Source organism: Lissotriton helveticus, chromosome 12, assembly GCF_964261635.1.
Source record: "Lissotriton helveticus chromosome 12, aLisHel1.1, whole genome shotgun sequence".
Classification (NCBI taxonomy): Eukaryota; Metazoa; Chordata; class Amphibia; order Caudata; family Salamandridae; genus Lissotriton; species Lissotriton helveticus.
The window spans coordinates 376078048-376105929 of NC_136073.1; the positions used below are offsets into that span (position 1 = coordinate 376078048).

Here is a 27882-nt window from a genome sequence, read left to right on the forward strand (position 1 = left end):
AACATTAGGTTATTATATAGCCATCCCTAAACAAAATACAATAACAGAAACATTTACTCCCTCCAGTGGGTAACAACGGAGTTATTTACAAAAAATTGGTGAAACTCACCCAATTTCCTCGGGGTCAAGTTTATGAAGTTATTAATCATCCAAGTTATAAAACGTAAGGCATTGGATTACCCATTGGAATTATACCATATCAACCTTAACAAAAGGGATTTAGTCATCACCTGGTCAAATTACATTCATGTTGGTTTACACAGATCATAGTTATTTTTTTCTTTTTTACAGTTTTTCCATTTCATTAAAATTGCTCCAAAAAAGACTCATTTTTCGTTCAAAAAAAGGCAAAAAATATCATAACAAACCCCCCACCACCTACAAAATCGACCCTTGCAGTCTGCTCAGATAGCAGAATAATATTTACAAATGAACATAGAGTTCTTCGCTCTGATTTAAACCCCACGGGGTCATTGTTCGGAAATTCAGGATATGTCTCGATTCCCTACGTCTCAGTTCTTTTTCCTGATCTCCCCCTCTCTCATGTGGTAGAATGCATTCCAGTGCATATGTCTTTAAGAGTTTCCAGTCGCTAGTGTGCCACTTCCATACGTTTAGCGACTGCATTGCTTCTATCCTTATTAGTCGTCGCTCTGATGTGTTCTAGAATGCGTTTTTTAAATTCATTTTTGGTGCTTCCAATATATTTTAGAGGGCACGGGCATTCTAATACATATACGACATGTGTACTGACGCAGTCAATCAGTTGTCTTATCTGCCACATTTTCTTGTTCGGTAACATTACTTCTTTTTTGTTTACTGCAATTTGACAAACTTTGCAATGTTGGCATTTGATAAATCCTTTGGTCTTGAGCCATTGAATTCCCTTTTTCTTTTTCGTATGGTCTTGAAAATGGCTCTGTATCAGTCTATCTTTTAAGTTTCTTGCTCCTCGGAACGTTATAAGGGGATGATTACCCATTATTTTTCCAGTAGTTGGATCTAACTGTAACAATTTCCAATTTTTTCTCAAAATATTTGCAATCTGTTTGGATTCTCTCGTATAGTCCAATATTAGTCTCACTTTTCTCTCCTCCACTTTCATATCTCCCTTATTGTTCTTTTGTTTTTCACGCTTTGTGGTCAAGGCATCTCTGCGGTTCTTCAAATTGGCTCTTTGCCATCCTTTTTTTATGATGTGTTTGTTGTATCCTCTTTTTTTAAATCTTTGGGACATAGCTTCACTTTTTGTCATCCATTCTTTTTCCTCAGAGCATATTCTTCTCAGTCTGAGGAATTCCCCGTATGGGATATTTTCTTTCACTGATGATTTATGAAAACTGTCAAAGTGTAAGATTGAATTTGTAGCAGTTTCCTTCCTATGAAGAGTTGTTTCTACTCTGTTGTTTTGAATATAAATTTCTGTGTCAAGGAAGAGTGCTTTGTCTTTGCTGATCTTATATGTAAATCTCAAATTAGAGGTTGAGGAATTGAGGATTTGAAAGTAGTTGTCAAACTCTTGAGCTGTTCCTTCCCATATTATCAGAAGATCATCAATGTATCTTGTCCATTTTGCAATTTTTTCCACAAAAAAATCATTGTCTGTATGCCATGCCACTTGTTGTTCCCACCACCCCATGGTGAGGCATGCATAAGCAGGGCTGAAGGAGAAACCCATGGCGCATCCATGGATTTGTTGATAAATTTCATCACCAAACAAAAAGACGTTCTGTGTTAGACACATTTCAATCATGTCTAATAACATTTGATTGTGTTTCTTAAATTGGATGTCACGTTCTTTCAGGAAGAATGCACATGCATTTAGGCCGATATCATTATCGATGTTTGTATATAAAGATACAACGTCCATCGTGACCAATAGGAAATTAGGTTGCCAAGGTAGGTCTTCCAGGTGTTTGAGAAGGTCCGTTGTATCTCTAAGATAGGAACTCAGGTTGGTGACAAACGGATTCAAAAATAAATCTAAATAATTAGCCACTGGTTCCATTAGGGATTCTTTTGATGACACAATAGGTCTTCCTGGTGGTCTAAGTGGGTTCTTGTGCACTTTGGGCAAAAAATAAATCGTAGCTGTCTTCGGATGTTCTGTGCTCAAGAATTTCAATTCGTCAAGATCAATTAGATTTTGGTTATTCCAGATTTTAAGTTTTTGATCTAATTTTTCTTTGAAGATTTTGGTTGGATTAGTTTCCAATTTTCTGTAGTACTTGGTATTATTCAATTGAGAATGTGCCTCTGATACGTAGTCCTTTGTATTTAGAATGACAATATTTCCGCCCTTGTCAGCTGTTTTTATTGTTATTGATTTGTCATCTGAGAGATTTTTTAGAGCAGTTCTTTCCTCTTTTGACAGATTGTCTTTGTACTTCAATCCTTTAATTTTGTAGATGTCTTTGATGACTGCTTCCTGAAACAAATCGATTTTATTTCCTTGGGGTAGCTGTGGGTAGAATTTGGAAGGAACTTTCATACCAGTTAATTCTGCTCCTTTTTGTGGTGCTACTCCTGACTCTGAGATTGTGTCTTCTTCATTATTTGTATCTAGATTGGTTATAGTTACCAATGTAGGTAAATCGACTGTAGTTAGTCCTTGTCCATCTTCCATTATTTCCAAACGTGACCTTTCTTTTGTTTTCACATATTTCGCCATTTTTTCATTTTCATCAAAGGTTTTAGCTAACTTGATTTGTCTAATATACTTGTATATATCTATTCTCGTTTGTGCCATATTCATTGATTCAGTTGGGCAGAATGTAATTCCTTTCTTCAAGAGGGATATTTCGTTTTCATTCATGATATGGTCAGACAAATTCATAATTACTAATTCTCCTTCCATTGAGTTTATTATTTCTGTTTCTTTTGTCGCATTGCTCTTGTCTCTGTTCCCACCTTTTCTGAGCCATTTTTTCCTTTGTCCTCTTCTTGTTGTCTTTTTGATGACGATGTTCCTGATCTGGGCACCCATTTGCGCCCTCGACCTCTTCCTCTCGTTCCTTGGGTTTGGCTGAATTCCCAAGATCTTTGTTGAAGTACCAGTCTCATATCTCCTAAAAAATCTTTGTTAGATTGATTAGTGTTATCTACCCCATCATCGCTTGTTCCAGTTGATGTTAGGGATGTGGCACTTGAGGCACTTTGGTTAGCTTGTCCTATTCCTCCATGTTTTTTGAAAACATCGTATTTTCTCGCATATGTAAAAATGCACCCATTTGTGTAATCCTCCTCGTCACGTTGGAATTTGGACTGTTTTCGATTTCTCACCACTTCCTCGTGTTTATTAACATATTTATCCAAATCTTCTTTTAACTTGGTTTGTTCCAATGTTAGTTCCAATGTTGCTAGTTCTTTTTCTAAGTCAGCCAGTTCTTCCTTCACTTTCGACAATGTAATCTCCAGATGTTTGATAAGGATTTTCATTAATCCTAAAGAAGATTCCAACACAAATTCTCCCCATTCTTGTAGCAATTCATCCGACACATCTTGTTGACTAGGCATCAAAGAGATTCTCAATCCTCTGGGTACTCTTTGGACTTCCACATATTTCTTCAAGGTGATTAATTCCCACCATTTATTAATTTCTTTTTTACTCAGCTTATCCCACAACCTGAGTTTGCTTTTAGTGTCTGTTTTTTGATTTTCATTCTTATTTTTACTTTTGTTGGTAGATGTTGCCTTTTGTTCGAAAAAACGAGAGTCCAATAATTCTGTTCTTTCAGCATCTCGTTTATCCATATTTAGATCTAATTTTATCAAAGAGAAACAATTCGTACTTGTATCTTGAAATACAACTTATTTCCTGTATTTGACAAGAACTTATATGTGAACCCGGATGATTTATGATGCGGATTCGTTTTCCTGGGAAGCCTTTTGTACGAGGAAACCACATATGTCAAAGTTACTCATGAAAAGTTTTTATCCGCTGTCGTGTCTCATACACAAAAATTGCGGTATATTACTTCTAGTACTTGAAAGTGGTTTATCAGTTCGCAATGTAGTTTCACAGGAAGTGAGGTCATCAGAATCATGGGTGTGACGTTTCCTTCGAAAAATATAGAGGGACTCGTTACTGTGTTTTCTAAAGCTTACCGTGAACAAGCGACCGGTGGGTCGCGAAACGCGTTGGTTTTGTGTTTTGAAATGCTGGAAATTTGACGAATACAACAGAAGACTGGGAGAAAAATCCTTTTGTGAGTGCGAACTTTTTCCCTTTCTTAAGGGAGTTGGAGAATATATATATATATATATATATATATATATATATATAAGAACAGTCCCTGCTTGCTCTCGCCCGGAGCCCAATCCTGGATACCACAGCGCAGCGGAAGAAGAGAGGAGACCCAAGTGCAGGTGAGCAGTGTATTTATTTTCTCGGGGAGACGGCACACCACAGCATGACGTTTCGGCCTTCACAGAGGCCTTGATCACATGACGCATGCTAGGGAGGAGGCTATTTTTAAAGTGCAAGTGCTAATTCAAATGGACACCCATTGGTGCAACGTAGTCACATGTGGAGTGACTGGTATCATAGACATAGACAACTGGTCATTGTGAATTACATCTTGGGATAATCCCATATGCCAGACTTTGTGGAAATGCGCAAATAAAGTGCAAATGCAGTCTTAATCATAATGAACAAAACACTGAAACAATTCATCCATTGGATAATCCAAGGCTTCAAGAATACAGTGCAAAATTGGCAATGTGCAAAAAGCGTCATTAAAGTGCAATTGGTGTCTTGTAAACATTAGTCACAATAATAAATATCAGAAAACATACTAGATACACAAGATCATGTTAAAATCAAGTGTAAAAGACAATATGTCAACTCTGAATATTTACATATATAAATACCTGTATAAAAAAAGCAAAAATGTACAAGCATATTTACAATAAATATATATACACCAATTATATATCTTTATGACAGGATGAGACCTCAGGTGATATAAAATCCTGGCTGCGTAAATGCATTTGTAGCCTGTACCCCGAGATCGCAGCATCCTGACTCTACTTTGTGCACTAGCCAATCCTGTGTCTATGTACTACAAAAGTGTATTGGGAGGAGAGGAGATGCTACCAAATCAGACGATTTGGAGACCATCGCAGCCTCGCCTCCCATACCACCACTCCTGACCATGTGACCACGAATTGCACAACACCATACTAGTGATAAGCAAAAAAGTGAGCAGTGAAAAAAGGTCTTTGAAGTGCTCATTTTATAGGTGGTTTGTTACTATCTTATCTACAAACCTTTTCTTTTTTATAATTAAAACATGCTTTATCATCGTCGGTGTTATACTAAGCATAAGACATAGAATGCAACCTAAGCCTAGGCTGCATTCCACTCTGTCACCATTCACAGCGCTAGACATGTACTGGTTAGTGGCTAGGTGTTATCAGAAATCCACTACCAGTCAGATAGCTAAACAGACACAATGGGGAGATAGGCTAAAACTGGACAGGATAAGGCCTCAAGAAACACTTGTAGATCAATTAAAGACAAGTGTAAAAATCCTCTGTGGAATTTAGTCCCCCTGGAGCTCGACTGTCCATTTCCAATATGTACCTAGTCTCTAACTTTCTAAGGGCACCATCTCTGTCACCACATATATATCCACAAAAGGGTCCAAACATGAAGACGCACACTGCCAGCGGGTGCTCAGCGCAAGGGTCGAACCCAGACCCGTGTTTCATTTACTTGCTTCCAAAAGACGTGGCACTCAAGGGAAGTTCTGATGTTTAAAAGATTTTTATTGAATCAAGCTCAACCGACGCGTTTCAGCCTCCACGGCTTTGATCACGGTAGGTGAGTCCCTTCTTTGTTGCACATTTTATACCCCCACATGATCTTAGAATATTGCATTGTGGGTATCGTAGAGCACAAATTCAGAGAATGTTCGTGTCAATTAAAAAAGGGAAAAAATACATGTTGTTTGTACACAAAGTGACATGTCAAATTAAGTTCAGAGCGTTTGGATATAGTATCCTATTCGCTAATCAAAAAATCAAAAATTATTATTATTATCCATCATGAAGTAATGGTATAGTACACTGCTTAATTATACATTGGCATCTTAATATTCTCTATAGTGTAAAGAGACATAAAAAAGTACTGAGATATGAGAGCGAAGCAAGTGGCAGTAAGTTTGAACCCCAGAAGGATAGGGAGGAAAAAGGCAAGAAAAGAGAGAAAAAGAGAAGAAGGAAAAGAAGAAGAGAAAGGAAGAAAGACAGAAAAAGAAGAAAGAAAAAGGGGTTATAGACATTTGTTATGGCGCATTCTAGAACATATTCGAGCAGTGAAGAATAAAGACATTGCCTATGCTACTGCTAAACACATGATTGCATGCCAAAACGGTGACTGGTGGGCCATGCAATACTATGGGATTGATACCATCTTGCCCAAAGAACGTGGTGGAAATCGAAAAAGGAAACTACGCCAATTAGAATCCCGATATATCATCCGGTTGAAAACAAAGATGCCGAGAGGGATGAACTTTGATGAGGAACTTGCCGCTCACCTTGAATAGACAATGATATAACATTCCGAGAAATCTAGATATGAAATATGCATTCTAATCATCTAAAATGACAAGTTTGTTCTGACAAGCCATAACAAATGTCTATAACCCCTTTTTCTTTCTGCTTTTTCTTTCTTTCTTCCTTTCTCTTCTTCTCTTTTTCTCTCTTTTCTTGCCTTTTTCCTCTCTATCCTTCTGAGGTTCAAACTTACTGCCACTTGCTTCGCTCTCATATCTCAGTACTTTTTGATGTCTCTTCACACTATAGAGAATATTAAGATGCCAATGTATAATTAAGCAGTGTACTATACCATTACTTCATGATGGATAATAATAATAATTTTTGATTTTTTGATTTTTTGATTAGCGAATAGGATACTATATCCAAACGCTCTGAACTTAATTTGACATGTCACTTTGTGTACAAACAACATGTATTTTTTCCCTTTTTTAATTGACACGAACATTCTCTGAATTTGTGCACTACGATACCCACAATGCAATATTCTAAGATCATGTGGGGTTATAAAATGTGCAACAAAGAAGGGACTCACCTACCGTGATCAAAGCCGTGGAGGCTGAAACGCGTCGGTTGAGCTTGATTCAATAAACATCTTTTGAACATCAGAACTTCCCTTGAGTGCCGCGTCTTTTGGAAGCATATATATATATATATATATATATATATATATATATATATATATATATATATATATATATATAGAGCTGTATATATATGTTTTCATATGTAATTTTTATATATTTTCCGGAGTCACCACGCATGGGCGGGAATATTCAAGTGCTTATGACTATTGATGAGTATCCACTGGAAGAGAAGTAGGATGTTAAACTGTGTGAATTTGAAGTTGGAGTTCCTGTAGATTTTCTTCGGGCTCTCCAGAGCCTTCCTCCATCCTGTATCAGTCAGGTTCCTACCCACCAAGGCTTCCCATTTCTCTTGCAATTGGACCAAGGGCTGTTCTGTCAACACCATTATCGCTGCATACAACCATTTTACCAGATGCCTCGCTGACCCAAGCGTTGCTATTGCCTGTAGGGCTGCGTGTGTGTTAGGTCCGTGGGTGTCTACTTCCCATAATGTGGCAAAGGTTCCCCACATGGTGTGGTAATTTAAGAACTACCCTGATGATAAGTCATGGTACTCCAGGAAGTCCCTTGGGGGAACAATTCCCCATCTTGGTAGCAATCCCGAACTGTGGTCACTTCTGCCGCCATCCACTCCCTCAGTTGGCCCTGTGTCAAGGGGGAGCCATCTCCTATCCATAGTAACCCTATCAGGGGTAAGTCTGGTGCGTACAGGGGTTCCCAACTGCACATCTAGTACATCTGTCCCAACATTTTAAGGCCACTTGTAGCTGAACCCCCATGTCTTTTATTTGAAGCATGGGGTTTAAAATCTTGGTAAGGAGTTTCTCATGAGGGAGCTGTCCTGGTAGTCGCAGTGTCTCTAGTCCTCTCCAATCCAACCACTGAGACAGCCATTTGAGCTGTGCCGCTATGTAGAATGCCTCAAAGTCTGATGCTCCCAGGCCAAGGTCAGTCATAGGTCACTGTTAGACTTTCAGGGATATCCTATTTTGCCCCCATCCCAGTTCAGATCCCTGAGCAATGCGTCCATGTCCCTAAACCATCTCCGAGGATCACCACTGGGAGATTGACAAAGTAGTTTAACAGCCTCGGAAGGATAACCATTTTGGAAAGCGCTTCCCTGGCTATAACCAATAGTTTAAGGGAGGGCCAGAATGACAAATTTGTCTTTAATGAGCGGAGCGCTCAACCAAGGTTCCCCTCCATAAGATCTGACTGCTTATGGAACACTTGAATGCCTAGATATCTAAAGGAGCTTGGGGCGCAAATGGGTCCTAACGGAAAGTCCCTAGGTCTGGCTAGTGTGTTGACTTGGAGCTTGCACAGCCCCGCAAATTCCTCAGAAATGTTCATGGCATGTTTTATGCCCCGGGCGCCATCCCTGATATATAACAATAGGTATTCTGCATATAGAGAGATTCCCATCTAGGAGTAGCTTATATCTTACCCCTCATGTCTGAAGCGTTCTGCGGGTGGTTCAATCGCCAGAGCAAAAAGGAGGGGTGACAGTGGGCAGCCCTGCCTAGTCCCTCTGTCTATGGTGTATGGAGTGGAAACCACTCCACCCCCACAAACCCTAGCAGGGGGGTCCGTAAAAAACAGTCGAATCCTTCACAACTATCCATCCCCTAAGCCCATGCTATTCATCACTTGCAACAAGAAGTCCCAGCATAGGGTATTGTGAGAAGTTGGCCTGATATGCAGTGCTCACTATTCTAGTGATCACTATGTATCAGTCCAAACAACCCTTATTGATGATTGGTTGTAAGTCAACCTTATAGACCAGCTATCCTAGTAGCATGGATACGAGCAGTCTAAGGCTAAGACTCTAGAGGGCGTGTTAAGCCAGCTGTTTTACCATCACATTACCCCTTGAACACCAAGTGAAAGGACATCACACAAGTTGTTATGAAAATAAACGTATATTTATTTATAACAAGTCTACCCTGAACTCTTTATGAGTCAGGGAGCTAAGCACACAACAAAACTCTTACGAAAATACTTGAAGTCGCACAATTTACACAAATGCCCTAGGGGCACGAAAAACCATATACACAGTAAGTGGAATGCAAACTTGCTAGCAGATAAGTAATACTTTTCTAGACTCAGGAATCGCTAGGCCTACAATTCTAAACACTGGGATTAGATGCAGGAGGCCTGTGGACGTCGTGTGCAGAGTGGGAACTCTCACGCGTAAGGCGGGAAAAAGTCTATGGAGGCTAGTAGTTGCAAAGTTACTGTTCTCGGGCGAACCCGACTAGTTGGGACGAAAACGGGAGTGGATCCGAACACTTGGAGTGTTGGACTATGCTGGGGCACCGGAGTGCTGGATTTACCTAGCCCAGGGGCTGCGGCTGCATAGGGTTCAAGTTGCGTCGGAAACCCACGTTGACGGACCAGGAGCCTGAAGAAGAAGTTGCTGGCAGGCGGCCAGTGAAGAAAAGTTTGAAGAGATCCAAGCCTGGATCAGGGAAGAAGAAGACCTGAAAGCAGAGGGGACCAAGTTCTGAATCACTAGCCAGTGATTAAGTGGGCACCAGGATGGCACCGGGCGAAGTCACCGCAGTCAGGTGAGTGGGCGCTGCTGGGCTCTGCAGTCTCTCGGACCAGGAGACGTTGTCGGCGACCAGGATGGAGGTGCGAGCTGTCCCACGAAGGTTCTTGCTGTCGACGTCGCTGGACCCAGGATTGGGCAACAAGTCTTGGCAAATGCAAGGCCCACGCGGTGGACCTAAAATGGCGTCTTGAGTGGACCAGGAGGGTCCAGGATGCTCCTCTTTTGGAGGGGAGCACGGGCTAGTCTGGAGCAACCAGACCAGCAGTGTTAGTTGTCGTGGAGCGTCGTGAGGGGGCCACTAGCCAACGGGCAAGTGACCTGGACAACGCGGTGAGCAGCAAAGAGCAGAAGGGCCCCATGCCGATCTCGTGGATGCAGGGGGGCTGGACTTCGGTGCTGGAGCTGCTCAGGGTCGGGGCTTCTCTTACCCCAAGGCACTCAGTCGAGGGTCACTCAGGCGTCGTGCTGGACAAGCGTCGTGCAGTTCTGAAGATGGCCGGTCCCTCGAGGTCTCGTCACACCCACGGATCACAGCTGGGCTGATGATGTAGGTTGAGGTCAGAGGTGCCAGGGAAGCCGGTTCTCGTCGTGCTGGAGCAGTCTTGATCCGAAGGAGAGACTGGCAACAAACCGCGATGCTTGGTTGGTGCCTGCTGCTGCAGGGTGACTACTCCTTAGTCACAAGGGAGAAATCTTAGGAAGAGTCTTGAGTTCCTTCTTGAAGAAAGTAGTTTCAGGATTCAAAGATGATCTGATTTGGAAGGGGGCCAGTTCCTACCTTTATCCTGCAAAAAGGGGCTGGCACGCGACTAAGTCCTGCCCTATGGGTGGGACTAGGAGGGGGGTGGTTACACCCCTCTCCTTTGGCGGGCTTTCCCCAGGCCAGGGGCTGGAGTGCCCCTGGAACTGGTTTCAGCCGGCCTATGCACAGTGAGCACCGGGGTGCCACTTGCAGTCACCTTCCTCTGAAGCCCTGCCTACCTAGGATACACAAAATCCTGTCTGGGACGGTGCTGGCACCGCCCCTGGCAGGAAACCCTTTGTCCTTGCCTCCTGCTCTGGGAGGACTCCCAGCAGCAGGAGGGCAGACTTGTGTCTCGGTGGCAGCATCCATTTTGTGGAGCTAAGGCTCTGTTTGACTTTAACCGGGGTTACAGGTTACATACATGTCGTGTCCCTCTAGAAGGGTGGAATGCTAACCCCGTCGCCAGAATTGGCGAGGGGTTAGTATTCCAATTCGTATGACACCTTACTCGACATGTTTTGATAAAGCGATACCAGAGTTGGCATATAACCGCGAGGATTATAATGCACTTAAGAGTATATGGTATGCGATATCATGGAAACGGCTAAGGGATGGATCCCGAAAGCCGTAGACAGGCTCAGCTCATGCCAGAGCACCATCTCACACGATTCCAAGCACTCTGCCTTCAGGATTGTTAAGGCCTGCCATAGGAGTGACTGATAGGATATCTGTGTGTCCATTTAGGTTTAGATATAGGAATACTATATCTACAGCAGAGGGTGAGTACACCACTCTGCCCCAGCTGTCAAGCAGCCAGTTGTGTCTGATTTAGTTAGTCAGCCCAGGGGTGGCATAATACATGCTGCAGCCCCTGGGAGACTCCTGGGGGCACCTCAGCCCTGGGTACAGGGACTTGAGAGGGCCCAGTGCCAATTCAGTACCTGGGTACAATTTGGATTAGAGAGAACAGCTAGGCTGTGGGTCTGATTAGCAGGCCCACAGCCAGGGAAAGTCGTAAACCAGTGAAGCAAAAAGCAAAAATCTGGGTGATCATAGGATTGCAGACCCTACTCTCCTACATGACCCCCCCCCCAAACTTTGGGACAATAAACTAACCTTGACCAGGTGAGTCTTCTTGCTCTAAGTGGAAATACCTGGAGAGCCCATCAGCATTGCTGTGATCAGTACCAGGTCTATGCTCCACTGTAAAATCCATCCCCTGTAGGGAAATGGACCACCTAAGCAGTTTGGGGTTTTCACCCTTCATCTGATTTAGCCACAAGAGGGGCTTATGGTCGGTCTGAATGGTGAAGTGAGTACCAAACAAGTAGGCCCTCAGCTTCTTCAGGGCCCAAACCACAGCAAAGGCCTCCCTCTCAATAGCTGACCAATTTTTCTCTCTGGGGGTCAGCCTCCTGCTAATGAAAGCAATAGGCTGGTCATTACCATCAAAATTCAGCTGAGACAGAACAGCTCCCACACCCAACTCAGAAGCATCTGTTTGGACAATGAATGGCTTGGAGTAATCTGGACTCTTAAGGATAGGTGCTGTGCACATGGCCTGTTTTAGGTCATTGAATGCTTTCTGACAGCTTGCTGTCCACTGAACTTTCTTTGGCATCTTCTTGCTTGTCAGGTCATTAAGAGGGGTCACTATGGACCCATAATTTCTGACAAACTTCCTATAGTACCCAGTCAGGCCCAAGAAAGCTCGAACCTGAGTCTGGGTGATTGGAGGAGTCCAGTCCTTGATGGCCTGTATCTTACTCTCCAGTGGCTGAACCTGGCCTCCACCTACAAGGTGGCCCAGGTATACAACCTGTGTCTGCCCTATCTGGCACTTAGTGGCCTTGATAGTGAGGCCTGCCTTTTGCAGGGCCTCTAACACTTTCCTCAGGTGGACCAGGTGATCCTCCCAGGTGGAGCTAAAGACAGCAATATCGTCAAGATATGCTGCACAGAAGTCATCCAGCCCAGTGAGGACTTGATGCACCAACCTTTGGAAGGTGGCAGGGGCATTCTTCAACCCAAAGGGCATTACCACAAACTGATAATGACCACCAGGGGTAGAAAATGCTGTCTTGGGCCTGGCTTCCTCAGCTAACCTGATTTGCCAATACCCAGCTGTCAGGTCAAATGTGCTTAAGTAGTTGGCAGAAGCCAATCTATCTATAAGTTCATCTGCCCTTGGTATTGGGTGGGCATCAGTCTTAGTGACTGCATTGAGGCCTCTGTAGTCTACGCAAAACCTCATCTCTCTCTTACCACCCTGGGTGTGAGGCTTTGGCACTAGAACTACTGGGCTAGCCCAAGGGCTATCTGAGGGCTCAATGACTCCCAACTCCAACATTTTCTGCACTTCTGTTTTGATGCAGTCTCTGACATGATCAGGCTGTCTGTAGATTTTACTCTTGACAGGCAGACTGTCTCCAGTGTCAACCTCATGGGTACACCAATCAGTTTGGCTGGGTGTCAGAGAGAACATATGTCTGAAGGATTGCAGAACTTGCCTGCAATCCTGTTGCTGATGTTCAGAGAGGCTGCCACAAAAGACAACACCATCTACTGATCCATCATCAGGATTCTGAGTGAGCAGGTCTGGGAGAGGGTCACTCTCTTCCTCCTGTCCCTCATCTGTGGCCATGAGCAAGCTCATGTCCTTCCTGTCAACATATGCCTTGAGCCTGTTCACATGGAGCACCCTGAGGGGGCTCCTGGGGGTTCCAAGGTCCACCAGGTAGGTGACCTCTCCCTTTTGCTCAATGATGGTGTGGGGCCCAGACCATTTGTCTTTGAGGGCTGCTGGTGCCACTGGCTCCAGTACCCACACCTTCTGCCCAGGCTGGTATACAGTCAGGACAGCCTTCTGGTCATGCCAAGCTTTTTGGAGTTCTTGGCTGGCCTCTAGGTTTTTGGATGCCTTCTCCATGTATTCAGCCATCCTGGAGCGGAGACCAAGTACATAGTCCACTATGTTGGTTGCAGGCTTTTTGAGAGGTCTCTCCCATCCTTCCTTCACCAAACACAGGGGTCCTCTTACAGGATGCCCATACAGAAGTTCAAAAGGGCTGTAGCCAACCCCCTTCTGTGGGACCTCTCTGTAAGCAAACAAGAGGCAGGGGATCAGGACATCCCATTTTCTCCTAAGAGTTTCAGGTAGTCCATGAATCATCCCTTTGAGGGTCCTGTTGAATCTCTCAACAAGCCCATTGCATTGTGGGTGGTAGGGTGTGGTGAACTTGTAGTTCACACCACACTCCTTCCACATTGCAGTCAGATATCCTGACATGAAGTTTGTACCTCTGTCAGAAACGACCTCCTTAGGGAAGCCCACTCTGGAGAACACTCCAACTAGGGCCCTTGCCACTACAGGTGCTGTAGTGGTCCTAAGTGGAATAGCTTCAGGATACCTGGTGGCATGGTCCACCACCACCAGTATAAACTTGTGCCCTGATGCTGTCTGGGGTTCCATTGGACCAACAATGTCAATCCCCACTCTTTCAAAGGGAACCCCCACCACAGGTAGTGGTATGAGGGGGGCCTTTGTTGTGCCACCTGACTTACCACTGGCTTGGCAAGTGACACAGGAGCGACAAAACTCCTTGGTATTCTCATTCATGTGGGGCCAGTGAAAGTGTGAGACAAGCCTGTCCCAAGTCTTTGTCTGACCTAAGTGACCTGCAAGGGGAATCTCATGGGCCAAGGTGAGAAGGAAACCTCTCAGAGACAAGGGGATGACCAGCCTCCTGGTTGCACCAGGCTTGGGGTCTCTAGACTCAGAGTACAGGAGTCCATCTTCCCAGTATACCCTGTGGGCACCTGTGGCATTCCCTGCAGCCTCAGCAGCAGCCTGCTGTCTGAGGGGTTCAAGGGAAGGGCAGTCTAACTGTGCCTTCCCCAGGTCTTCTCTGGAGGGTCCCCCTGAGCCCAGAAACTCAACTTGATCAAGTTCAAGCTCTTTAGGCTCAGTTTCCCTCAGCTCTCTCAGATCAGCCTCCTCAGAGACTTGATCCTCAACCTGGGGCAAGGGGGAAGGCAAAGCCTTACCCTTACTGCTCTTCTTCTTGGAAGGTGTCTGGTCCTTTCTTCCAGGATCCAGCACCTGTTCAGTGGGGCATGTTCTGGCCTGTGACCTAGTCACAGCAAGCACATGTGCTGGCAAGCCTAACATTTCCATGTGAGTCCTCTGCTCCACTTCTGACCATAGTGATGACTCCAAATCATTGCCCAACAAACAATCAACTGGGAGGTCTGAACTGACTACAACTTTCTTTTGACCACTTACCCCTCCCCAGGAGAAAGCAACAATCGCCATACTATGACTGGTAGTGACGTTGCTGGCATTGGTCACCAGGAAATCTGTACCTGGCATGATCTGTCCAGGGTCCACAAAGTTAGGTGTCACCATGGTGACACTGGCACAAGTGTCCCTATAGGCCTGAGCCATTTTGCCATTTATTAAAGGTGTCTGCCTGTATTTGCCCAAAGTATTGGGACTTACATCAGGGGACATATCCATATCCCCTGTACAGACAAGGACAGCCTGAGTGAGTGTGCCAACTAAGTTGTCAGACTCCTCAGTTCCCAAGGTTAACCCAACTAATCCCATGGGAGGTGCACTACCACTACTGACTGTACTAGGGGGTGCAGTTGCCTTAGGGGCTGTAGTGGTAGAGATTTGCCCTCCTCTTTTGGTGCACTCACTAAACCAGTGAGACTTACTTTTACAGTACTGGCACCACCTTTTTGACTGGCCTTCTTGAGTCTTCTTTTTCTGCTGTGAAGCCTGACCCCCACCCTCTTTGGTTTGTTGGGGACCTGTTGGAGACTTCTGGTCATTTTGTTCACTCTTAGTATTACCCTTCTGGTCTGCTTTCTTCTGACCACCCTGGTTCTGGTTCTGGTTCTGCTTGATCCTTGTTCTGACCCATTTGTCTGCCTTCTTTCCCAATTCTTGGGGAGAGGTCAGATCTGAATCAACAAGGTGCTGGTGCAACAACTGGTTCTGACAATTATTTAACATTTGTTCTCTCATCATCAGATTATACAATCCTGTGTAATCAGTAACCTTGCTACCCAGCAACCAGCCCTCCAAAGCCTTAGTGGCACTATCCACAAAGTCAGACCAGTCCTGAGACTGAGTTTTCTGGGTGTCTCTGAACAGCAACCTGTACTGCTCAGTGGTTAAACCAAACCCATCAACCAGTGTATTTTTCAGGACCTGGTAATCATTAGCATCCTCCACTCTTGTAGTGAGGAGCTTGTCTCTACCTTTACCATCAAAGGAGAGCCACAGTATAGCTGCCCACTGACTTTGGGGAATGCCCTGCACAGTGCAGGCCCTCTCCAAAGCAGCCATCCATTTCTGGATGTCATCCCCTTGCTTAAAGGGGGGCACTATTTTTGTCAGGTGTTTAGTGTCTAAACCCTTCTCTCTATCTCTTGGGAGATTGCTGCCACCAGTGGGAGCTAACCCACTCATCTGCTGCTCTTTTGCAAAGGCAAGCTTCTCTTTGGCCAGGGCAAGTTCTTCCCTTTCAATCCTCAGAGTAGCCTGCCTCATCCTAGCTTCATGCTCCATTCTCTGAGGGGAAGTCAATCTCCTCTGGGGAGAGTTCCTTCTCCTCTGGGAAGAGGCATTAGAGTGCAGAGATCTATTGGAGTCCCTAGAAAGAGATCTATCTCTCCTAACTCCAAGGTTAGGCCTACTTAGGGTCAGTACTGGGGGTCCCCCAGATCCTAGCCCAAGCAAGTCTATGTTGGCCCTAGTTAGCCTTCTGACTACCTCAAGACCTTTGTCTACCTCATCCCCAGAGAGCTCCTCAGGGTCCTCCTCCTCAACTGCATTTACAGTGTTGTGGAGGTCTGGATCACTAAGGTGCCCTTCTAAGGCTGGCATATTCCCATCTCCCTGAGATGCTTTCCTAGCATCATAAGTCTCTAAGAGACCCAACAGAAAGGGAGTGGTGGGGTTAGACCCCTGTTTCAATTTCCTGGAGGTACACAAGTGTCTCAACTCCTGGAAATTGAGAGCTGCATATCTTGAGTTGACCTGTGGAGGGTCAATAACCACAAGGGGAGTCTCTGAAGACTCTCCATGGGTAGACATGCTTTTCTAGTGAGGTGTAAGTGGTGCACTTACCTACACTATATGTTTACCTACTGATCCCTTGCTAGAGTTGTAGTTTAGGGTGTGCTAGGCCCTAGGAGCTACAACAGCTGGTTCAGTAGAACTCAGAGTATTCTAAGCTAAGTTATATGTACCTTTAGTACTTATGTGATCTTTCACAAGATATTCTTAGGATATGTGTGGTAAAACAACATCAAGCTCAAATCCCAACCGCTGCTCACCAATGTGAGAAGTTGGCCTGATATGCAGTGCTCACTATTCTAGTGATCACTATGTATCAGTCCAAACAACCCTTATTGATGATTGGTTGTAAGTCAACCTTATAGACCAGCTATCCTAGTAGCATGGATACGAGCAGTCTAAGGCTAAGACTCTAGAGGGCGTGTTAAGCCAGCTGTTTTACCATCACATTACCCCTTGAACACCAAGTGAAAGGACACCACACAAGTTGTTATGAAAATAAACGTATATTTATTTATAACAAGTCTACCCTGAACTCTTTATGAGTCAGGGAGCTAAGCACACAACAAAACTCTTACGAAAATACTTTAAGTCGCACAATTTACACAAATGCCCTAGGGGCACGAAAAACCATATACACAGTAAGTGGAATGCGAACTTGCTAGCAGGTAAGTAATACTTTTCTAGACTCAGGAATCGCTAGGCCTACAATTCTAAACACTGGGATTAGATGCAGGAGGCCTGTGGACGTCGTGTGCAGAGTGGGAACTCTCACGCGTAAGGCGGGAAAAAGTCTATGGAGGCTAGTAGTTGCAAAGTTACTGTTCTCCGGCGAACCCGACTAGTTGGGACGAAAACGGGAGTGGATCCGAACACTTGGAGTGTTGGACTATGCTGGGGCACCGGAGTGCTGGATTTACCTAGCCCAGGGGCTGCGGCTGCATAGGGTTCAAGTTGCGTCGGAAACCCACGTTGACGTACCAGGAGCCTGAAGAAGAAGTTGCTGGCAGGCGGCCAGTGAAGAAAAGTTTGAAGAGATCCAAGCCTGGATCAGGGAAGAAGAAGACCTGAAAGCAGAGGGGACCAAGTTCTGAATCACTAGCCAGTGATTAAGTGGGCACCAGGATGGCACCGGGCGAAGTCACCGCAGTCAGGTGAGTGGGCGCTGCTGGGCTCTGCAGTCTCTCGGACCAGGAGGCGTTGTCGGCGACCAGGATGGAGGTGCGAGCTGTCCCACGAAGGTTCTTGCTGTCGACGTCGCTGGACCCAGGATTGGGCAACAAGTCTTGGCAAATGCAAGGCCCACGCGGTGGACCTAAAATGGCGTCTTGAGTGGACCAGGAGGGTCCAGGGTGCTCCTCTTTTGGAGGGGAGCAGGGGCTAGTCTGGAGCAACCAGACCAGCAGTGTTAGTTGTCGTGGAGCATCGTGAGGGGGCCACTAGCCAACGGGCAAGTGACCTGGACAACGCGGTGAGCAGCAAAGAGCAGAAGGGCCCCACGCCGATCTCGTGGATGTAGGGGGGCTGGACTTCGGTGCTGGAGCTGCTCAGGGTCGGGGCTTCTCTTACCCCAAGGCACTCAGTCGAGGGTCACTCAGGCGTCGTGCTGGACAAGCGTCGTGCAGTTCTGAAGATGGCCGGTCCCTCGAGGTCTCGTCACACCCACGGATCACAGCTGGGCTGATGATGTAGGTTGAGGTCAGAGGTGCCAGGGAAGCCGGTTCTCGTCGTGCTGGAGCAGTCTTGATCCGAAGGAGAGACTGGCAACAAACCGCGATGCTTGGTTGGTGCCTGCTGCTGCAGGGTGACTACTCCTTAGTCACAAGGGAGAAATCTTAGGAAGAGTCTTGAGTTCCTTCTTGAAGAAAGTAGTTTCAGGATTCAAAGATGATCTGATTTGGAAGGGGGCCAGTTCCTACCTTTATCCTGCAAAAAGGGGCTGGCACGCGACTAAGTCCTGCCCTATGGGTGGGACTAGGAGGGGGGTGGTTACACCCCTCTCCTTTGGCGGGCTTTCCCCAGGCCAGGGGCTGGAGTGCCCCTGGAACTGGTTTCAGCCGGCCTATGCACAGTGAGCACCGGGGTGCCACTTGCAGTCACCTTCCTCTGAAGCCCTGCCTACCTAGGATACACAAAATCCTGTCTGGGACGGTGCTGGCACCGCCCCTGGCAGGAAACCCTTTGTCCTTGCCTCCTGCTCTGGGAGGACTCCCAGCAGCAGGAGGGCAGACTTGTGTCTCGGTGGCAGCATCCATTTTGTGGAGCTAAGGCTCTGTTTGACTTTAACCGGGGTTACAGGTTACATACATGTCGTGTCCCTCTAGAAGGGTGGAATGCTAACCCCGTCACCAGAATTGGCGAGGGGTTAGTATTCCAATTCGTATGACACCTTACTCGACATGTTTTGATAAAGCGATACCAGAGTTGGCATATAACCGCGAGGATTATAATGCACTTAAGAGTATATGGTATGCGATATCATGGAAACGGCTAAGGGATGGATCCCGAAAGCCGTAGACAGGCTCAGCTCATGCCAGAGCACCATCTCACACGATTCCAAGCACTCTGCCTTCAGGATTGTTAAGGCCTGCCATAGGAGTGACTGATAGGATATCTGTGTGTCCATTTAGGTTTAGATATAGGAATACTATATCTACAGCAGAGGGTGAGTACACCACTCTGCCCCAGCTGTCAAGCAGCCAGTTGTGTCTGATTTAGTTAGTCAGCCCAGGGGTGGCATAATACATGCTGCAGCCCCTGGGAGACTCCTGGGGGCACCTCAGCCCTGGGTAAAGGGACTTGAGAGGGCCCAGTGCCAATTCAGTACCTGGGTACAATTTGGATTAGAGAGAACAGCTAGGCTGTGGGTCTGATTAGCAGGCCCACAGCCAGGGAAAGTCGTAAACCAGTGAAGCAAAAAGCAAAAATCTGGGTGATCATAGGATTGCAGACCCTACTCTCCTACAGGTATCAAATGCCTTTTCTAGGTGAACCACCATCAACACTGTGTCTGGATATGCCGAAATACCCTGATGGAATAGAACATGATACAGCCTTCTCAGGTTCCCAGAGGTCGACCCATTCGGGTCTGTATGGATCAAGTGTGGCATATGCAGGAGTAGCCTAGTTGCTAAGACTTTGCCCAGCAATTCAAAGTCTAAATTCAACAGAGATAGTGGACGATAATCTGCCGTATCGGCTAGGTCCAACTTAGTTTTAGGTAGTCGGACCACCAGTGCTTCTCGGGTGAAAGTCGGCAGTTGGCCTACCCGTAGAGTGGTGGCATACATTTTTTCAAGATGGGGGATCACTATTGTTGTAAAGGTGGCGTAAAACTCTGCCAGGAGACAATTCGGCCCCGGAGTCTTCCCTCTGGCCACCTCTTTATTTGCCTGGCTTATTTCCTGCGTGGAGATCGCTTCCTCCAAGCACTTCCTTGTGACCAGGTCCACCCTTTGAAGACCTAAGCCCTCTAAATATGTCACCATCAGTTCTTCACTTCCTGGATTTTCTATACAAGGTTGCATAGTACTCTTTGAATGTATTGCTAATGATTTTGGGCGAGAAGATCGTTTGCCCGTCAGGTGTCCAAATACTTGGACCCGGGTGCCTCTTCCCTCCAACTGAATCAGCCATGTTAGTAATCCCCCTGCCTTCCCCCCTTCCACATGTTGTCTTTTCTGATAAACTCGGAAGTCTAAGAGCCATAAGCATTCCCAAGCGTTATTATATTTACTCTTGGCATCCAACAATTTACTCTTGACCTTGTCGTCCGCTCTAAGCTCACTTTCTGGAGCATGAATTTGAGTTTCCAGCATCTAAAGTACTCTGTTGATCTCCCGACTCGTGCCAACCATCTGTCTCATACATTGGCCTCTCACTAACACCCTAAAGGCATCCCACGCTATCAGGGAGGTGCTTGCAGTGTTTTGATTTAGTTGGAAGTAAGTCAAGATGGAGGTGGAAAACTGCAGTCTAAAGCGGTCATCCTCAAGTAGGCTGGGGTCTAGTCTCCATACAGGGATTGAAGCTATCGCATTGGGGGGAAACTCAAAAGTAGCGGGCTGCGATCCGACATGGAATGCCCCAAATATTATGCCCCTGTTATTGTTGATGAAAGTTGCATTGAGCATAGAAGCATGTCTAGTCTGATGTAGTTCATTTAGTGGAGAGTAAAAAGAGTATTCCTGCTGCTGTCTATTTTGTAGTCTCCAAATATCTAAGAGTTCCCACCCGTTCATCCAGTCTCAAAGGTCTTTAGATGTTGCAGCTTCTGCTGTGCCACATAGTAGGGCGGTAGACCTGTTCATGTCTATGTCTGTGATACAGTTATAACCCCTGCCAAGGATCAAGTCACATGCTGCCACTTCCGATATGGGCTTAGAAAGCTGTTGCAAGAATTGTGTCTGATCTTGGATCGGGGAGTAAATATTCCCCAGTGTCACTTCCCTACCCATCAATCTACTCTTCACTATGACATAGTGCCCCTATGGGTCAATGATTTTGTGTGTTGCGTGAAAGGCAGTACCTGGCTTAATCCACAAAAGGGTCCCTTTTGCATATGCCAAATATGTGGTCACAAACAATTGTCCCCGCCATCCATGGCTGAGCCTGAAGGCTTCCTCGGCTGTCAGGTGCGTTTCCTGTAGCATTACTATCTGCGTGCCTCTACGGCGTATGAAGTTATTGTAGCGTTTAGCTGGGGAGCCCATACGCAGAATATTCCAGGATAATAGTTTGACCTCTTCTATGTTGGCCTTCTTAGCAGTCATAGCTGTGAAAAATATACTCTTCCTCCCCCTTCTTTTACAGACTTCCACTTCTTTTACCGACACGCCCTCAACCTCCGAGAAGGGGTATATGCAGTGGACCCCAAGGTAGCAAACAACAAACTCAATTTAGTGACTCCCCATCCCAGGAGAGGCTTAGCAATGGCCGATCGCCCAAACCTGTAAACAAACAACATTACGATTAGAACACCACCCTCAGTTCTTCTGGGGGACCCATCTGGTGGTTGGGGGGCACTTTTATGAATCCACCAAGTCTCTGGTTTAGGAGAGTAGGGTCTGCTCCCTATGGTTACCCGCACTTTTTGCTGTGTTTCACTGGTTTTTCGACTTTAGTCTGGCTGTGGCCCTGCTAATCAGGACTACAGACTAGCTGTTCTCTCTCTAAATTGTTACCATGTACTTTAGGTACATACCAGATTGGTTACTGAGTTACCTTGTGAGCCCTTAGTATATGGTACCTTAGGTACCAAGGGCATAGGTACCCCAGAGGCCTACCAGGGGCTGAAGCATCTATTATGCCACCCCTGGGAAGCCTTCCAAAATGGCACCACAGGTCTGCACTTGCAGCCTGGGTAAGGTGGTGTAAGCACCCTTTACTTAGATATAGTATACCTATATTTACATATATATATAGGCACATAGTAACCTATAAGTCATTCCTATGGCAGGCCTAGACAATCCAGAAGGCAGAGTGCTTGGTTTTGTGTGGGAGGGTGCCCTAGCATGAGCTGAGCCCCTCTGCAGCTTTCGGAATCCCTTCCTTATAGCTGTTCTATGATATAGCCATACCACCTTGCGGTAAATGCTAACTTTGGTTTGGCTTTATCAAAACATGTCGTGTTAGGTGTCAAACGCTTTGGAATACTACCCCCCCCCCCCCCCGCCGCCAGTCCATTAGTAGCATTCCACCCCTCTAGAGGGAGAAGACATGTACATACTGGTAAACCCGGTAGAAGTACATACTGGTAAACTCGGTAGAAGTTAAACAGAGCCCCAACATTACAAAATGGATGCTGCTGCCACAGACATGAGTCTGCCCTCCTGCTGCTGGACGAAACTCCGGAAGGGGAGGCCTGGACAATAGGTTTCCTGTCCAGGGAGGTGCCAGCACCTCCCCAGACAGGCTTTAGTGTATTGGGGCATGGTGGTTTGCATTCAGTGAATGCTTTTCAGACCCTGCCTGGCGCACACTAGGTGCTGGATGCATTTCCCAGTTCAAACCGGTTGCTGGGCCACTCAGCCCCAGTTATGGCGCAAAACTGGACAAAGGGAAGGGGTGTAACTATCCCCTCCCCAGGTCCTCCCATAGGTGGGGCCATAGAGTTAGTCCATCCCCTAAACTTAGTATAAGTATAGGAACCCAGTCCCTAGGACTTTAGATTACCCTGGACGAAACTCTGAAGAAGAAATCTTGGACCTTCGACATTTCATTTCGACTGAAAGACTGAAGAATCTCCCTTGGGGTCAAGGAGTGACCTCCCTGTTCAAACAGGCACCAAAGACGCATCTTGCCTGTCTGCATTTTCGAGGCTCCCGCCGGATACCGAAGAATCTGCGACACAAGACACGGACTTCCAGACATCTCCGAGGCTGACATGAGTCCCCAGCAGAGCTGAGACCTGTAGCTATCATGAGAGAAGTGGGACCGGAACTCCTGGACATCCTGCAATTTTGCAACATCACCTACTTCCCGAAGTTTCCTGAAGTTGTGCATTGGGGTATTTGAAGCCCCTGCCCCGAGCACCTTTTGCACCGAAGCACAGAGACCTACAATCCACGAGTGTTCCGTGAGTCCCCTTTCTTCACCGCAGCTCGAGGCTCCTTCGCGATCCCTAGTCTGTTGGCTAGTGGATACCCACGAAGGACAATCCTTTATTTATTGAGTTTTCCTGGTTGCTCCAGACGTGCTCTGACTCCCCTCCAAAGGGTGAGTCCCTCAGACCTTGCTGGTCTGCAACAAAGCCAATCTTGTCATCTTGCATGGGTTGCTGTTGCCAAGGCTTGTTGGGTCCAATCCGGATTCCGACGCTGCAGCACTGGACATCCTTCGTGGGACAGCTCGAATCCAGCTCCTGGTCATCGTCGACGCCTCCTCGTCCTCGTGGCTGAAGAGTCAAGCTTCACCTCCTCCACTTGAAAGCACCCGACATCAGCTGGCATCTTCCTGTCGCCCTCCTGGTCACTGGCTAGTGACCCAGACTCTGTCCCCTCTGCTTTCAGGTTCTTCACATCTCCGATCCACCCTTGGATCCACCCGGACACTTTTCCTCTGGTCGCCTGCAGCACTTCTTCGCAGCTCTCCATTGGAATCGACGATGAAACCAGACACCAAAAGAAACCTATGCACCCGGCTTCCCTGGGTGAGGTAACACGAGTACTCCGGTGCTCCCGTGGGTCTTGACTCTCGAAGTGTCCTAGTCTAAAAGGGTTCCATCGTAGTTCACTCCTAAATGTTCTTAATCTTTAAAATTGTAACTTGCTTTTCCTCCATAGAAGTCAATGGTGATTCGCGGCTGTGTTTAGACACTGCACGCGTCCTCCATGGGTCTCCTGGGTCCCCTCCTTGGGTGATTCCTGGTTGCCCCAGCGGTTCTACAGGCCCTAGGCCTCACTTCTATCCCTCATGTGGTTCTTATACCACTTTTTTAGTATATGGTTTGTGAGGTATACTGTGCTAGTTTAATGTGTGCTATTTAAATTCTTGTATTGTACTTTAACCTCTAGCCTCATAAAGAGACTAGAGGGGTTGTGTTTAGAATAAATACATATATATACCTTGTGTGGTGCACTTTCATTTGATCATTCAAGAGATTATAGACTGGAAAAGCAAGCTGCTTTACATTCCTTCAAGACTTAGCCTGAAGGCTGCTCTCCACAGCTACCACTAGGATAGCTTTCTGTAAAGGTTGTCTAAACCTACCACCAATAAGGTTCGTTTGGACTGGTACAAGGTGCCCACTAGAATAGTGGACATCATATGCCAGGCCAACTTCTCACATCTGGGCTTTCATTTAATGTCATACGCCAAGCGTGCAGTTACTTTTGGCATTCGGGATTCATTTCCTGTAATGTCCTCAGTGTCAGATGTTAGGTCTCTCGGTTCCGACGGTGTATCTGCCAGTCTGTCAGATTTTTGCGGTCACATAAACTGTGCTACTGCCTGCAGAGCTGCTTTCCTGTCTTGTTCAGTTTGAGATGTTGTGGGTTTACGCAGTTGAGTCGTTCTCTTTGCTCAATGCTGTAGATTCCTGGCAGCTCACTTGTCCCATGAGGTTTTGGCAAGGGCGGTCTCTTTTCATATGCCTCTAGCCAGGCCCATGTTTCTTCCAGTGAGTTGCAGAAGTGAGTGGCTCCATCCAGGATGATTCAGAGCTTTGCTGGAAAGACGAGGGAGTATACAAACCTGCCTCCCAGAGGGTCTTTTTGGCCTTTATGAAGGATGATCACAGTTCTTACACCCTAGCCATGAAATCTGAGAATACCAATATTTTGCTATTATCAAAGACGTAGGGGCCATGGGCCCTCGGCTGCTGTAGGATCGAATCCCGATCCTGGTAGTGAAGGAGCCTGGCCACCACTGGACGGGGAGGGCCTTGTTTAAGTTCCAGCTGGAGCTCTGCCACTGCTCACTCCACTTCTTTTACTCTGTCTGTTAATTTATGGTGCTCGGCCGGTAGGAGTCCTAAACCCACTGAGAGCGCTCCGATGTCCTGTTTCAGAGCCGCCTTAGTATCAGCTATTGAAGCTAAAACGTTGTCCAGATGCAGGTGGAGTGAGGATTTATTATCAGCAGGCTTGCCACCTTATTTCTCTGTCGGCCGTGGGTAGTGCTCCCGTGTGTTGGGCTGCGTGCCCCCTGATTTAACTTTCTGTCTGCGCATTTTTGAGCTCGAGATGGCAGGGCTGTATTGCAGTAAAGACATGACCCTCAGCTACTTTTCTACAGCCCTAGTTATCTTCCTCTCTCCAGGAGTCTCTGGGGAGCTTTCGTATTGAGTTGAGCATCCTGTGTGTTTCTAGGGCCGCCGGAGACCCTGATTTCAATCAGATTGGACTGACTTGGGCTTCCACCTAAATGTGCCAGGCCCAACAGTTTCTTGGGGCCACAGGCCACACCTTCTTCTCAGTCTGTAACAGTCTCATAAAAAGACGCTAATATCTCTGCCCTCTTGGGTTGTCGCTGACTCCAGGCTCAATGTTTTATCCTGTATTGATGATCTCCTACCAGTTCGCCCCTCCCTGATGTGATCAAGAAGGCTCTAGCACCCAATGTCTCAAGTATCACGTTCCCTCTAGGACTAGGGAAAGCCCCTCTGTTTGTCTCGGGCCTGACATTGACCCCAACTTCCAGCACAGGTCTCAACCCAATCCAGACTCTCTCAATACATGGGGGGCTCCCTCAACTATTTCCCTCGTTCCAGGCCCTCTCTCACCATCCTGGCAATTATGGAGTTGGAATGGCCTCCAGGACGGCGGCCTGCCGGGCACCCTCTTCACGATCAATTCAGGCCATCAGCTCTCGAGAACGTTCTCCGTTGGGCCAGGGCCAGGGCCCGGGGTCTGCAGCACAGTTCATGCGTCACGGCGCGTAGGCCGCCTCTGATTTGCAGCCTTATGCCGCATCTGGGCCCTCCAAAGCATCCGCCCTGGTTTAGCATGCCGTGTGGCCTCTCGAGTCAGGGCCCACTTCACTGGATCCCCCTGGCGCCACTACAGCCGTGGGCGAGCCTCCGTAGGTCGTGCAGAGTGGTAGGCAATTCCTGGAGATCAGACCTTCCTCTCCATCTGTCAATTAGCCCAGGGACCAGTATCTGCTACTCCATCGCCGAGCCACAGCACAAATGCCACCAGTTGCTTGTAGCCGTTATTCTTCGTTCAGGCCCTCTGCAGCAACCACCCAGGCCCTCCTCGTCCAAGAATTCCACGGGTCAAGGTCTGCCCCTACGGAGCCCTCATGCACAGCCAAAGGTAGGCCTCAGTGGGCCGTGCAGGGTGGATGGTGATGCACGAGGTGCGAGCCACTCTCTCCTTCTGCTCCTTCCTCTCCTAGGCATTCAGCCCGTATTCGGGCAAGGTTCCCCCATCTGGAGCCCGTAGTCACAGCTAAGCCTCAGTTGATGGGCGGCGACTCACTAGTCTGCTCCCTCCTCTACAGGGCATTCAACCCGTGCTGCATCCGCCTTTTCTCCACTCCGGCGCTCTCCTGTCTCCAGGGGCATCCAGCGAAACCCTTTTAGCCGCTGTACAGTTACAGCGAGGAGCTACATCCCCAGGGAGCTGCAGAACCAGTCCGGAGAATTGCAGGATTTTATTTAGGCCGAGACGAAGCTTCCACTTTATGCGACCGCCATGTTGGTGCTTCCGGCCAAGCCAACAAGCTTAGAGTAAACTTGGGCACCATTGGATCCACTTACATTACTAGGATCATGGTCTAAGTGGTTTCTTGGAACATAAACAGGATAAATTCACCTGTTAAAATGCCATAAAAGTTTGGGAGAGGTGAAGGAAGTACACCCAGATATTCTGTGCCTACAGGAAAAGCACTTAAAACTGCTGAAACACACCTGATGAGACACACACCCTACCCTAAGCAATACTTTGCAGCCTTTGCACATAAAAATAGAGGAGTAATGATTTGGACGTTTTTGCACTCACACAGAGTGATTTGTGGTTTGTCTCCTATCCTGGACATGGAGCAAGCTGTCAAGAACAGGGGCAGCCTGACCTAATATTAAAAAGATAATACAAAAAGATGATGGACAGAATGCTGAACATTATCAAACATTCACCTTCAGTCACGGATCTGGGTTAAATTTTTGCTCATCATGCCACCCCAGTTTGGATCCAGCCACATGCAAGTCAGTGTTGACCCTTCTCCTGATGGGGACAGTCCAGCCCAAACTTCCAATGCATTTCTTAATAATTACCAATACAAACATCATTCTATTACTAAAACAAACCACTGATGTTAAGCTGCATGTGTAGCAGCCTTGCTCACAATTGCATTAACATGTTTTGTTGTGTTGGAACCCTTACAATTCCAAGACTTATCATACAATCTTCTTTTTACTTTTCACATGACCGCAGACTAGTAAATACTACCAAACTGCGATACTTCAGGACGACTGAATCATTTCAGGCAACCAGAAAAGAGTGTTTACCATATTTATAATATCCTTTTTAGCCCAACTGCTCTCAGCACAGCCACCAAACACACTTACTCTCAGCACAGCCACCAAACTGGAGCGGGGATGTCACTAACCCATTTTCACACAGAACCTGGAGCATGATCCTAAAATCAATTTGGACGCCCCCCAATCCTGCACCAATTTAGGAAGGAGGCGAAGAAACACTACCTCAAAGACACTATAATCACAGAACCCAGCTACCCCTCCAATCACTCATTCAATGCATCTTTGCCTTTCACGCTGCAAGGTTAATGCGGTACAAACACCTCATACATACATACATATACACCTGAAGAGTTTGCCATTTTATCTCAGTGCAAATGAGAAAAAGATTACAACAAACTGTACAAGATTTGCATC

At 46.6% G+C, this 27882-nt stretch overlaps 1 protein-coding gene across 2 annotated transcripts in view; it reads right to left on the reverse strand.

The window, feature by feature from the left end:
• CEP89 (centrosomal protein 89) overlaps window positions 1–27882 on the reverse strand; it is a 1224823-nt gene that overhangs the window by 725805 nt on the left and 471136 nt on the right. The gene's annotated exons all lie outside the window — the stretch shown is intronic.